At 37.0% G+C, this 12,327-nt stretch overlaps 1 long non-coding RNA gene across 1 annotated transcript; it reads right to left on the bottom strand.

Annotated features, from left to right (window-relative positions):
• Window positions 1-9,572: 9,572 nt before the first annotated feature.
• Window positions 9,573-11,981, bottom strand: LOC114308396 (uncharacterized). The gene is made up of 3 exons (XR_014336661.1): window positions 10,387-11,981; window positions 10,070-10,225; window positions 9,573-9,919 (listed from the first exon to the last, which is right to left on the bottom strand). It is a non-coding gene; the product is annotated as an uncharacterized LOC114308396 (long non-coding RNA).
• Between the last annotated feature and the right edge of the window lie 346 nt (window positions 11,982-12,327).

Below are 12,327 nucleotides of genomic sequence, written 5' to 3'. Positions count from 1 at the left end.
GAGAGAGAGAGGTGTATGCCTTAGCCAAAATTTCTCAACCTTGGCTCATGAGGGAGAGGCTCGCTCTTATAGAAGAGGAGGTCCATAGCTTCTCTAAGAAGCTTGGAGCAAAGAGGCCAAGCTTCTAAAGGAAGCTAAACCAAAAGGGTCAAGCTTCTTGAGGAAGCTAGACCAAAGGGGTCAAGCTTCCTCAAGAAGCTCAACAAAAGGTCAAGCTTCTCTTAGAAGCTAAGCAAAAGGGACCAAGCTTCTTTAAGAAGCCAAAACAAGAGGGTCAATCCTCGGAGGATGGGGCAAATGCCTTCCAGCTGGCACAGCTGGATAGCACTCAAAGAGACAAAAAAGCAGAAGGCTGGCCAACCAGTTCAAGTGGTCGGCTGACCAGGGTCAAAAGGTTCAAGTTGAAAAGGTGGTCGGCCTACCCATATTGGTGGTCTCCCAGGTGAATGCAACTCAATGGTGGTATGAGAGACCAGAAATTGTGGCTCAAAAGTGAGGGAGACCACTTACCTGTCAAGAAAAACCGGCCCGACCGGGGAAAGGTGGTCTCCAAGAAGAAAAGGTGGTCTCCCACCCTACTATCACCTTCCTAACAATGAAACTAGGGTCCATGCCAAAAATGAACCCACACCGATGCGAAACGAAGGTTCGGGGGCCAAAACCCGCAGCTAGGGGCCCTGAAAACTGACTATTAAGCATCGAAAGTGGCGTGCGACCCAAAAGGTGGTCTCCCGGGCCACAGTGTCCCTCTAAGGAGAGGAAACAAGGTGTGTTCAAAAAACCGGAGCAAACGGAGGTAGTTAAGCGGTCCCGAACCGAGGCACACGGTCGACGGCTCTGAAAACTGGAAACTGGTCTCCAAACGGGAAAAATGGTCTATGACCACGAAACGTAGCCTACGGCCACTGAGAGATGGTCTACGAGACCTCTCCCTCCCTTCAGGAAGAGAAAACAGAGAAAACAGGACCTGGTTCGCAAACTGAGGCAAGGCACGAAAAGGTTCCGAAGCCCGGAGGCAAGACTCTCAGCTGAGACTTTGCAACCTCAGAACGAGCACAATATACAACATCACTGAGCGCTCAGTTGGTGACGTCTGAGTCCTAAGTTCGATCAAAAATGGGGTGTCTACACGTATACCCAGAATTTTATGTGTTTTGCAGTACGCTCAAACGAGAGAGTTCACGCTCGAGCGAGGACTTGAGTCTCGCGCTCGAGCGGAGGTCGAGCGTCCGTCGAGCGTGAATTGCATACATCCAGTACTTTTCATGGAGGTTACAGTCCACTCGAGCGAAGGATGTCACGCTCGAGCAGAGCTCCTTTGTCTGCATGTCCGCTCGAGTGTAGAAAGCCACACTTTCTACACTCGAGCGGGACCCCTGTTTTCTGAAAATTTTGAAAAGTGTTTTAAAGTGCATCTTTGCATCCTCTTTCCATCCTAGGCATTCCTAGGCCATTTTTAAGACATCTTAATGAGGATTTTGATGTAGAACCACACCGAGTCGAGTTAAGGACTAAGTTGTTGATTTTCAAGTGTGTAACTTAGCATGTGTTCGTTCTGTAACTGTGTAGGGTTGGCATCCGAGGACGCTCATTAGCTGCTTATAGCCCAGTGCTCTGTGAGTAACAATGTTGTAAAGATATGTTCAATTATGAATATTTTCTAAATGATCAACTGTTCTGTTTACTGAAACGTTATTGTTTAATGAACGAATGTTTGTCCTATTTGTAAACTGTATTCGTGGCATCCTTAGCAACTTACTGTTACTGTACTGTTACTGCTACTGTCACAGAGATCCCTGTCGGTTCTCAAGTTTGGAACCACTATTGTTACTGTTATGATGGCTATCAACTGACTATTCGGTCTGTTAAGACCTACTGTGCTATTTTGCTATGGGATGTACCACATATGACTGTTATGGTTTCTATATGACTGTTTAATTACTGAAAGGACATTTATTCTTAACCTCTTTACATAACTGTTATTCACTGGGTTTTAGCTCACTGTTTATATATATATGTAGGTGTCCAGGCACCGGACCGGAGCTAGGGGCGTCGGGTTAGCTCTCGTTTTGTCAAGCCAACCGTTGTGCCTCACTGCGAGGTTCCAAGTCGTTTCAAGCCAAGGCTAGTTTGGGGTGTTTTAGATTTCCCCTTTTGCCCTTATTCTGTAATAAATGTTAAGACTTGCACTGTACTGTTGTGGTAGGGATTTGGTCCCTAACCTGAATGTTTGTACATATGGTGTATATATGTTTTGCTTATGAATATGAATATGTTCAGAAAAGTCTTTTTGCATATAGACTGTCACAGCTCATTGGACATCTCTTATTACTGTTTTGGCTTCCGCCAGCTCCTGTACTGTGTATTATTGTCTTGACTATTAAGCAGGCCTTCGATAATCAGGGATTACTGGCCAGTTACGGTGCTAAACCCATAGGGGCAGGTTTGGGTTATGACACCTTGGGATTGTTTTAAGTCACCTTGGCCCTTTGGGGCTTGTTTGATATGGCTATGGTACAAATGCCTTTGCTAGCTTTAAGCTTTGAGCCTTCTTGCATGCTATATTTGTGTTGTTTGCATGCCTTGGTATCATTTGGCTTGGTATTTCAGAGCTTATATCTTTGCCATACTCTCATGTTTATCACTCTTTAATTCTGTTTAAGAGTTGTGTCATTATGCCTTGTTTGTGAGCTAATACATGAGCATATCTTACTTGCCATCTATGCTGCGAGTCTAGCATGTTTTTGCCACTATTTTGACCTGCCTTAGATCTGTTTTGAATGGTTAGGGTCATTTGAGCATTTCTTAGTATGGTTGTAGTGTAAAGGGCATTGCCTAGCTTTGGATTTTGAGGCCTTTAACATGTTATGCATGTGATGTTTGCATGGTATGACACCATTTAGCAAGTAATTTCAGTGCATATAGTGTAGTCACACTCTCATATACTTCACTTCTTCATAACTTTTGAGGGTTGTGTATTATGCCTTGTTCATAGGCCAACATGTGTGCATGTTCTTCTAGCATTTTGAGCTCCCATTTCATCATGTTTAGGCCACTGTTTTGGCATGTTTAACCTTTGTCCGGGGTTAGTTCGGTCATTTAAGCTTGGTATTGCATGCCTCTTGTGAAATGCTCATTACTAGCTTCGATGTTTTTGACCTTCAACATGTTATGCTTGCATTGTTTGTATGCCTTAAGGTCTTTAGCATCCCATTTCAGTGCTGAAATGCATACCATTGCATGTCATCTTTCATTTGTTGTATCACTTTGGAAGTGGTCTTGAGCCCCTTGTTGGCTTGAGCATGAAATTGAGGCTCTCATGCCTAATGGTTTTAGCCTTTTCTTGAGGGTTTCTACTAACCAAAAGCATGAGACTTCTTTCATGCTCAAGGTGCTTGTGGTTTAGACCATCTTTCCCATTAAAGGACAATCACATTTGGACAAATCAATTAAAAGATTAATTGGTAAGTTAAAATGAGTAAACAAAATGAGACCAAGTAAAACATGCCAAGATAACATGTTCGTGATGCATTGCATGTGTTTGGATCGGAGGTTAATCCAAACACAAGAAACGAGGGACGTTTCATATTTGATGAAACGTGTCTTATTTCTTTGTCGTCGTCCCCCTTGATTGTGCATGATAGGGTAGAGACCTCTCGAGTCTTGTGTGTTACTTGTGCATTCATCAACATTGTGCAAGCTTGACTCTTTGGCCATCATGCATTGAGATGCGTGATTGGTGACTCGAGAGCCGAGCACTGCACTCCTTTGAGCATGAGACATGATAAGGAGTGTGGTTGCACACACATTTTCTTGCAAATATACTGCCATGCCTCTGTTAGTGCTCTGTTGCAGCAAAAAGAGAAATTGCAAGAATTAGTGGCCGACCGGCCATCAAATCTGCTGACCGGCCATCAAAGGCTGCCGATCGGCTATCAAAAGTGGTCGATGACCATTAACTTTGGCCGATGCCGATTCCTCTTGGCCGACCACCCCTCAGCATGTTCCTAAGGTGGATCAGAAGCATATTGGAAATTGGCACAATTTTCAGAAGTATAAAAGAGTGCAAACAGAGGCATCATAAGGCACAGTAGTGGATTTCCGAGCGAAGTCGATCGAGCATGCATATCTCCCTCCCCCCGAGGCCATTTTAACTGCTTTGTTTAGCTAGTTAATTTGTTGATTTTGTAATTAATTAGTTAATGTATTTATCTAATTTATTTCATCTTTGTAATATTCTAATTAGCTTAGTATAGCTAGTTTTAATTCGGTTTGTAATTAATTAGCTTAGCGTAGCTAGTTAGTTGATTTATTCGGACCCTCCGTCGAAAGGGCATTTTGTAATAAGTGTGTGTGTGTGTGTGTGTGATGTATATCTTCCAACCCCACATCTTTCTCCTTTTTACTTATCAGCTTTCGATGGTTAGTTTAGGGCATATTTCGATTAGCATACCTTATGCTTGCATACGTGCATCCATTCATCTGTCTTGCATGCACCGGGCTCGGCGCATCATTCAAACTGCATTGTCTTTCATTACATTTACTTGAATACGTGTTTAACAGCATGTTATCAAGTGTTGCATTCATATGCCATCTTAGATAGCTGGGCCTATTTTAGTTGCATTTTTGAATGTGTTGCATTAGGCATCTTAACATAGCTAGGATTATGTATGATTACTAACTAGCTTTTGTTTTGGCTCGAAGTACGCTGTGAGTGTTTATGCTTTAGCATTCTTGCATTTGTGTAAGTTTTGCCATGTTTAGCATGCTTGCCATAAGGCTATGTGCTTAGCTGCTATAACTGCTTGAATGCATGTGGGTAAAGGCTTGATTGCCTGGATTAGAACAACTCGATGAAATGTGCGTTTTAAGCCCACTTGAAGTGGCAAATCATGTTTGTCTAAAGCCCACTTGAGGGTGGCAAATCCGCGCTTTAGCCTATTTGCGAGTAGCACTTTCAAACCACTTTAAAAAACAAACATGAGATGTTTTGTTCCAAATCGAGTGATTTAGTCTATACTTGTATGTTTTGTGCATCACATAGTAAGCTAGCTAATAAACCGAAATAAGAACACATGTGTTTAGAAATAACATATCATGTTAGTAAAGGCCGATCTTTGATCGGGCGAGCAGGGGTGCTCATTTTAGGACCTTCCCCTCTCGTACCCAAGTTCCCGAGCCGAGGCAACTTTGGTGATGACGGACACGTGGCCTTAGGCACGAGTCAAGGTTTCCTAAATTTCTCAAAAACAAAACATTTAGGTGGTGACTCTGAAATCTGGCAAAGCAGTCCATGTTTGGCACTTTTTAATTAAAATCGATTTTCCAAAATGATTTGCCGGATTTGGACTCTTTGGTGATTTATCAGTCTTAGATTGCACTTTGTGAGATTAGATTCAGAACCGTGACACGATTCCGAACTGTAGTAGCTAGAACAACGATTCACGCCCTCTTCGAAAGGGGGCGCGCGAAGCGAAGTTCGGGGCGGTCTACAACAGTGTAAAGAACAAACCCAATAAAGTAGCAAACTGACAAGTCCAAACCTTTCCATAGCAGAGGTGGTCAATCAATGTCGTATAGTTTCAGAGCATCGCGTATAAAATTTCATTCAATCAATAAATCTCAGGGGTACTCCACAATTAAAGTTCAATCAATCTATGTAACAGCTGATAGTAAACACATTCATGTTGTTACAGTTTCCCATAGACAATCATTAAGCAAAAGTAGCAATACTCATTTGGCATTCGTATTTGACGAAACACACCATATAATGACAAACAATTTCACTCTTATCTATTTAGTAAGGTAATTCTCAGATGCATTCCAAAATCAAAGTGCATGTTCACAATATATATATATATATATATAGTCAATCAAAAGTGTACAATCCCCAATTTCCATATAAACATTTTGCACATAATCTGTGTCAGTTGTCTTATTAGTTCAGTTGAAACTTCCACCATTCTTTCTAACCAATCACTTCTAGCCTCTGATGCTTCAGTTTCATCTAAGTAGAGACACTCATAAGCACAAACAAGACTTTCCATAGTTTCCGTTCTCATTTCATTTCAACATATTCACAAAGTCCATATCATTTTGCCTTTCCATTGACCGTTCTTTCCTTTTTTTTTCTATATGTAAACAGAACACTAATAAACATAGGCAAAACTCTTACAGTTCTCACATTGTTCAATTCATGTCAGATTTGTTCTTTGTTCTTTCTAGCACTCATAACCATAGGCCAATAATTCTTTACAATTTTCACAGATTGCGGTTCAAATATATTCTTTTCAATTCACGTGCATTCATTTCATTTCATTTTTATATGTATTCACAAAAGTTCTCATAATTCTTCATCTTTATTTCCTTGTTTGTCATTTTCATAGCAGTTCACACACTCACACATGCCAATGCAATGTCCAAAATCCTTTTCTAGGACACTCTACAGCTCATATGGACACGTGTGTGGGCAAATTAACTCATGCTCTGATACCTTCTGTCAGGACTGAAACCACCTATAGGTTTAGCATTGTAACCAGCCAGTAATGTAAGAACCTGAATTTTTAGACAACTAATTAGTTTGTTAATAGCAATATTAAGTCAATTAATAGTGATTAATTATTAAATTATTAAATTATAATGTTAATAGCATCATGATTAATACCAATATAAATTCCTTTAAATAAAATTATTTATCTTTTTGTGATAAAATTTTTGTAGCTAAATACAGTGTAGAAACTAAATGAGTTAAATAAATAGTAACTAAATTAATCAGAGGATAGTAAGGAGCAAATATCTAGTAACTAGGTTATATATATTCATTAATTTTTATTTTTGTACTAAAAAAAAAAGAAGGGGAATTAGATTTGTTTTGGGTAGAGGAATTCAGCTGTCTTTCTTCCTAAGAGGCTGTTGTCAAAGCATGCCAAGGAATGCATAGAAACACACTCTAAAGCCTATACATATAGATGATAATTCCAAGTCAACAGAAAAGATAAAATAAAAAAATAACAATAATAATAATAAATAATTGTCTCCAAGCTCCTAAAAGTAGAGCACTATTCACCCCTTTTCATTTCCATGGCTAAGGAAAAGAAAAAAGTGGAAAAGTAGAAAGAAAAGAAAAAGAGAGGAAGAAGAGAGAGTGCTTGGTGGTTATCAATTCAAAACTAGTTTTGAGAAATTTTTGTAAAAGCTCTTAAGGTAGAAATACTCAACATCTATCCTCCCTTAGATATTTTTCTTAACTAAATCTATATATCAAAAATATGCAAAAGTGTGCATTGTTAATACACAATAGCTCCATGCATGTTTACATTTTGATAAAATGATAATCTTATGATTATATGATTTCTATCCTTCTTACAAGTATGGATTAGATGGTTTAGCTACTGATTTTTCTTCTTATGTGCTCAAATATTTTTCATTATTTGAAATAATCTTGCATGCTTATGAATTTGTGTTCACTCTTCATAAATATTATTTTTATCTATTCCCTGTTCCCACTAATGAAAGTAAATATGAAGGATTAGAGTTTCACATGGGAATAGTACCAAGAAATAATTTTTATAGTCTTGCGTATGATCATGGTGAATACAAAGCGTGTTTTTCATAAAATAATGAACTTCCAGCAAAACAGATTTTTAATCCGTTTTAAATAAACCCAAACAAACTTATGAGAACACTTTCATAAAATCTGACACTACTGGAGTTAGTTTAACATGTTTTCATGGTGCTAGAATATCGGGAAAAAAATTTATTTGACAACGTTTCATGGCCAAAACATATTTTTAACTTCATTGCTGTTTGGAGGCAGCAACAATGCTAACTTTACCAGGTCACCGTTTATTCTACAGAATGAGTTTTCAAGTGATTCAAATTGAAAAATTTATATTTTAAGTTACCTTTCAAATGCTGCTGGTTTTATATTTTTTTTATTAAGTATTGACAAAGAAACGTCAATTTTTCCAAAATGTGACAGAATCTGTCCAGTTTTCTTAGAAAAATTGTTTGACAATCTTCTATTAGTTTTCAGTCTTCAAACTCTTCTAGAAATATGTTCTAAACTCAAATTTCTAGCAAACCGTTCTAACCATACCTCTTTTTGACATCTTTTGAGGCCCCTTTTTATTTTTCAAACACAGATCACCTGTGCTGGAAGTTAATGTAACTCACTGTCCCAGAAAAACTAATTTTCTTCCAAAATTTGTTTCTCCATTTTAAAATCATTTTTAGCCCTGGTATTCTTTTGAAAAATTTTCCTAATTCGATGAACTAGAACCAATTAAAATATTGTAATGGTTGAACTTCGTTTGGTATGGGTTTCATATTTTTTTTTTCTGACCATATAGTACTGAAAGACGAAGTGTGTGAATTCCTAAGAAACTTTGTGATGAGTCCTAAGACATTCTGTCATATCTATTTTGGTTACCATACATGATTGTGTTATGCTATATAAACATTATGACACTGTGGTTTTCAAACTAAAATTTGCACATGTATCAAAATGTGAATTAAACGAAGTAGAGAAAGACGAAATTAAACAAATGCATTAAAGTTTACAAGTGATAGGGTGAGCCCGGTTTAGAATCTTGCGCAAGTGAATTGTGAACCCTAACATGGCACGGGAAGGTATTTCAGATTTTATCGGTATAGGCGATATAAGGTTGGTAGTGCGAGTATCACAACATAGACCGTTTCCTTGGGGCAGAACGTGATGTCACGACTCGGGTATGTAACTCTGGTGTGTGGGCATCATTGGTAGTTACAGCAAGTAACATTTGAATATTTGACTAAGGGGGAGTCAGAATTGCCCGTGGCCATTGCTTAGCGATTGAGTGGAAATAGTGCTCCGCGGGGAGTTACTTGAACTTATCTGATAAACTAAATCTATGAGAATTTAAAAAGAAAAGTGGGCATTTTCTTTATGATGAAATACTGCTTCCGTTTGCCATTGTTTTTATTATTTATTATTATTATTTCAACTGATAGCACTCCTGTTATGCTTATTAAATGATACTTGTTATTCTATTACTACACATTATTCATTAATTGTGAGTATTATTATCGGGGTGGGTATTTTCGGATTGTCGTATCTTATTGAGCTCGTCGCTCATTGGCATTCCCGTTATCCTAGCATTTTATGCTAGGTACCGAAGAAATCAAAGGAAACATCGAAGCCTTGCAAGACGATATTCAGCCTTGGTTAGCTTGAAGAGTGCCTAAGTTCCATGAACCATTTTTCTAAGTTTTTTAGTTTTCTTTTTATATTTGTGTGTGTGTGTGTGTGTGTGTTTCTTTTTTTTTCTTTTTTTTTATGTACTAAAACTAATTTTTAAGTTTTATTGGAGTTGTAATGTAAGAACTTTTAATTTCTGAGTCGTTAATTAATGGATGCTAGTAAACTTGGTGGCAACATCGATGAGGAGTTCTTAATTAAGAAAACTGATTTTAAGTTCTAAATTTTATTATGATGTCCTCAAATTTTGGGGCATCACAAGTAATCTAAGATTACCAAAGGCTTTTCTGTACAAATCAAAATAATCGGGGCTAGCTGAAAATTAAAATATAGAAATAACCAATAATCCATTGAGTTGTGCAACTATATGACCAAACATGTACATACATAACCGTCAATTTACCCACATACAATAATCCTTACATACCATCTTGTACAACAATCCACACCAAGGTGCGTCCAAAACATAAGCAAAAGTGGGATTTCAATCCCACTAGTAAAAGGGTACACAAAGATCATAAACTATTCATGATATATAATTGAATCCCAAAAGGGTGATTTCTGTACCAACCAAAAGCCTCGACACTTGACCGATGAGAACCTCGCGGTGAGGCACAAAAACTGGCTTGACAAAACTGAGGCTAGGTCAGCACCACTATGTCCCTTCATGCACTTGATCACCTATATACATATATAACACCATGACTTAGAGCCCAATGAATAACAACAGTGTAAAGATGTTATAATTGATGTCTTTACTGCAATTCAAATTGGTCAATTTAGTAGTAAACAAAAGATCAGAATCATATGCTTAGCAGATCCCTATCTTACATAGAAAGCATAGTAGTCATACGTGGTACATCCAATAGCAGAACAATACAAACGGTCATGAAGACTGAGCAGACGGTCCTGAAGACCGAAAAGTCATATATGATGGCCATCAATACAGCAAACAGAAGTTCCATGAAGTGGAACTGACAGAGATCTCTGTAACAATAGCAGAAACAGGTGCTAAGAATGCCACGAATACAGTTCATAAAACAGGACAATTATTCAATTAGTCAGCAAAAAGCAGTTCAGAAACAAAGCGTTTTATAAGTCATAAAATTCTTATAATACAAACATATCTTTACAAGGTTGTTACTCACAGTTGGCTCCTTGAATTTCGTGAGTAGGACGCGGCGTCTGACCTACCGAAACACAATTAAGAATAACATGTTCAATCATAGTCCAATCATTTAGTGGACTCTTAATCCATTTGGTTCTTCTTATTCCTAGTTCCTTCCATGCTCATGCAATGCATATGGATGTGTATTACACGTCAAAACCATGTAAATGAAGGTCCGGAAGTCAGAAAAATAAAAAGAAAACAAAACTAGAAAAGCTGCCCTGTTGGCCGCACGAGTAGTGATTTCAGAATGCATTTTGTGCCAAAAGAGACCTGGCCGCTCGAACGATCTGGGTGTAAAACCAGTCCAAAAACTCTACTGAAAATGGAGCCTCAACTTTTTATAAAATCAACTTATACAAATCAAGGCCCAAAACCTTACAAAACCATATTGAATTAAACAATTCTAACTTCAATCAAAATCATAATTTCAAAGCAAAACCAAAATTCCATTTACAAGCTCAAAGCCTTGAAGTCAAGAACAAAATCAAAAGCTATGCACGTGATGAGTTCTAATTCCATAATTCATGGAGAAAGTCCCTTGAAATCTTTAAGAATCTTAGAAATCATGCAAGAAAACAAGTTACAAACATGAATCTCATGAAATCATGCCATGTTCTTGCCTTGTATGACAAAATACATGTAAAAGCTTCCATCAAATCCATAAATCCAACTCTTAATTCATGATCTTTAAGGTTTGAGAGGTAAAATCTTACCTAAAGCCTTCATTAACTCTTATTTTTGCACAATCTTGGAGAATCCAAGCTAAATCTTGAGTTTCCCTTTCAATCTCTATACATTCTTCATATTCTCTCTCTCTCTCTCTAGAACTCTCTTTCTTTCTCTACACATTTATGGCTCTTGAAAGGGATAAAGATAAGCTCAAATATGTATAATATGTCATATATATCTATTTAGGCCAGCCAAATATAACTTAATGAATCAAACGGAATTAATTTTCAATTGAACTTCCCAAATAGTTCTAAAAATTCCCATTAACATATCCATGTATTCCATTCCGTTTTCTGAACCCATTAAGGTCTTCAATCTCAATTCCAAAATCGTAATGTCAACAGGTTATTCCCAATTTGAACAGATATGCACAAATAAATCACATAATCAATGACTAACTCATAATTCAATTAATATAATTATGACTTGCATTTTGGGCCGTTACACCCTCTAATTTAGGGTTTGTGTCACTTTAGTCCGTAACTTTTTAATTATAATACATTTAATCTTAAATTTTGAATCTTATTTTAAATAAGGACAATCAAATATGTTTCATTTTTAAACGGTTCATTTTACGAGCAAAGTCGTTATATAACTTATTTTGTATTGGTTAATTTGTTTGTTGTTTGAAGTATAATGACATTTTTTTAATGAATAATGCTGACACATTTTTTGTTATAAAATTCTGTTTGGTTCATTTTTAAAATATACTTTTAGAAAAAATTTCTAAGAAAATAAAAATTAAATTATAGAAAAATAAATAAAAATTTTCTAAGAAATTAATAGCCAGCCATACGAGTCTGCTCTCCAACATCACCCTCTCCCTCTCTCTCTTATCTCTCTCTCTCTTATCTCTCTCTCTCTCTCTCTCAACTGCCACGGAGGAGCTTCGAATCCATGTTAAGTGAGGTTTATACGAGAGACATAAGTGGTGTTTGGGAAGATGTTTTTTCGATTTTTTTGGTCGAAATAGTATTAAAAGATAAAATAAGGGAGGTTCATTAGAAAATCATTTTTTAAGTATTTATATCCCAATTAGTCTATAAGATATTCTTGTATTATTTGAACATTTGATCTACTAAATCCTAATTCTCATATTTAAAATATTTTATGGATATTTCTACCCTTATAAATATTTTTTGAACGGTTAACAATTTGGTGATTTGAACATTTATATTTTACAATGTGA

This window comes from Camellia sinensis, chromosome 7 (genome assembly GCF_055761805.1).
Source record: "Camellia sinensis isolate YWXY chromosome 7, ASM5576180v1, whole genome shotgun sequence".
Lineage (NCBI taxonomy): Eukaryota > Viridiplantae > Streptophyta > Magnoliopsida > Ericales > Theaceae > Camellia > Camellia sinensis.
The sequence above is the reverse complement of the archived record's forward strand: the minus strand, read 5'-3'. Positions and strand labels throughout refer to the sequence as shown.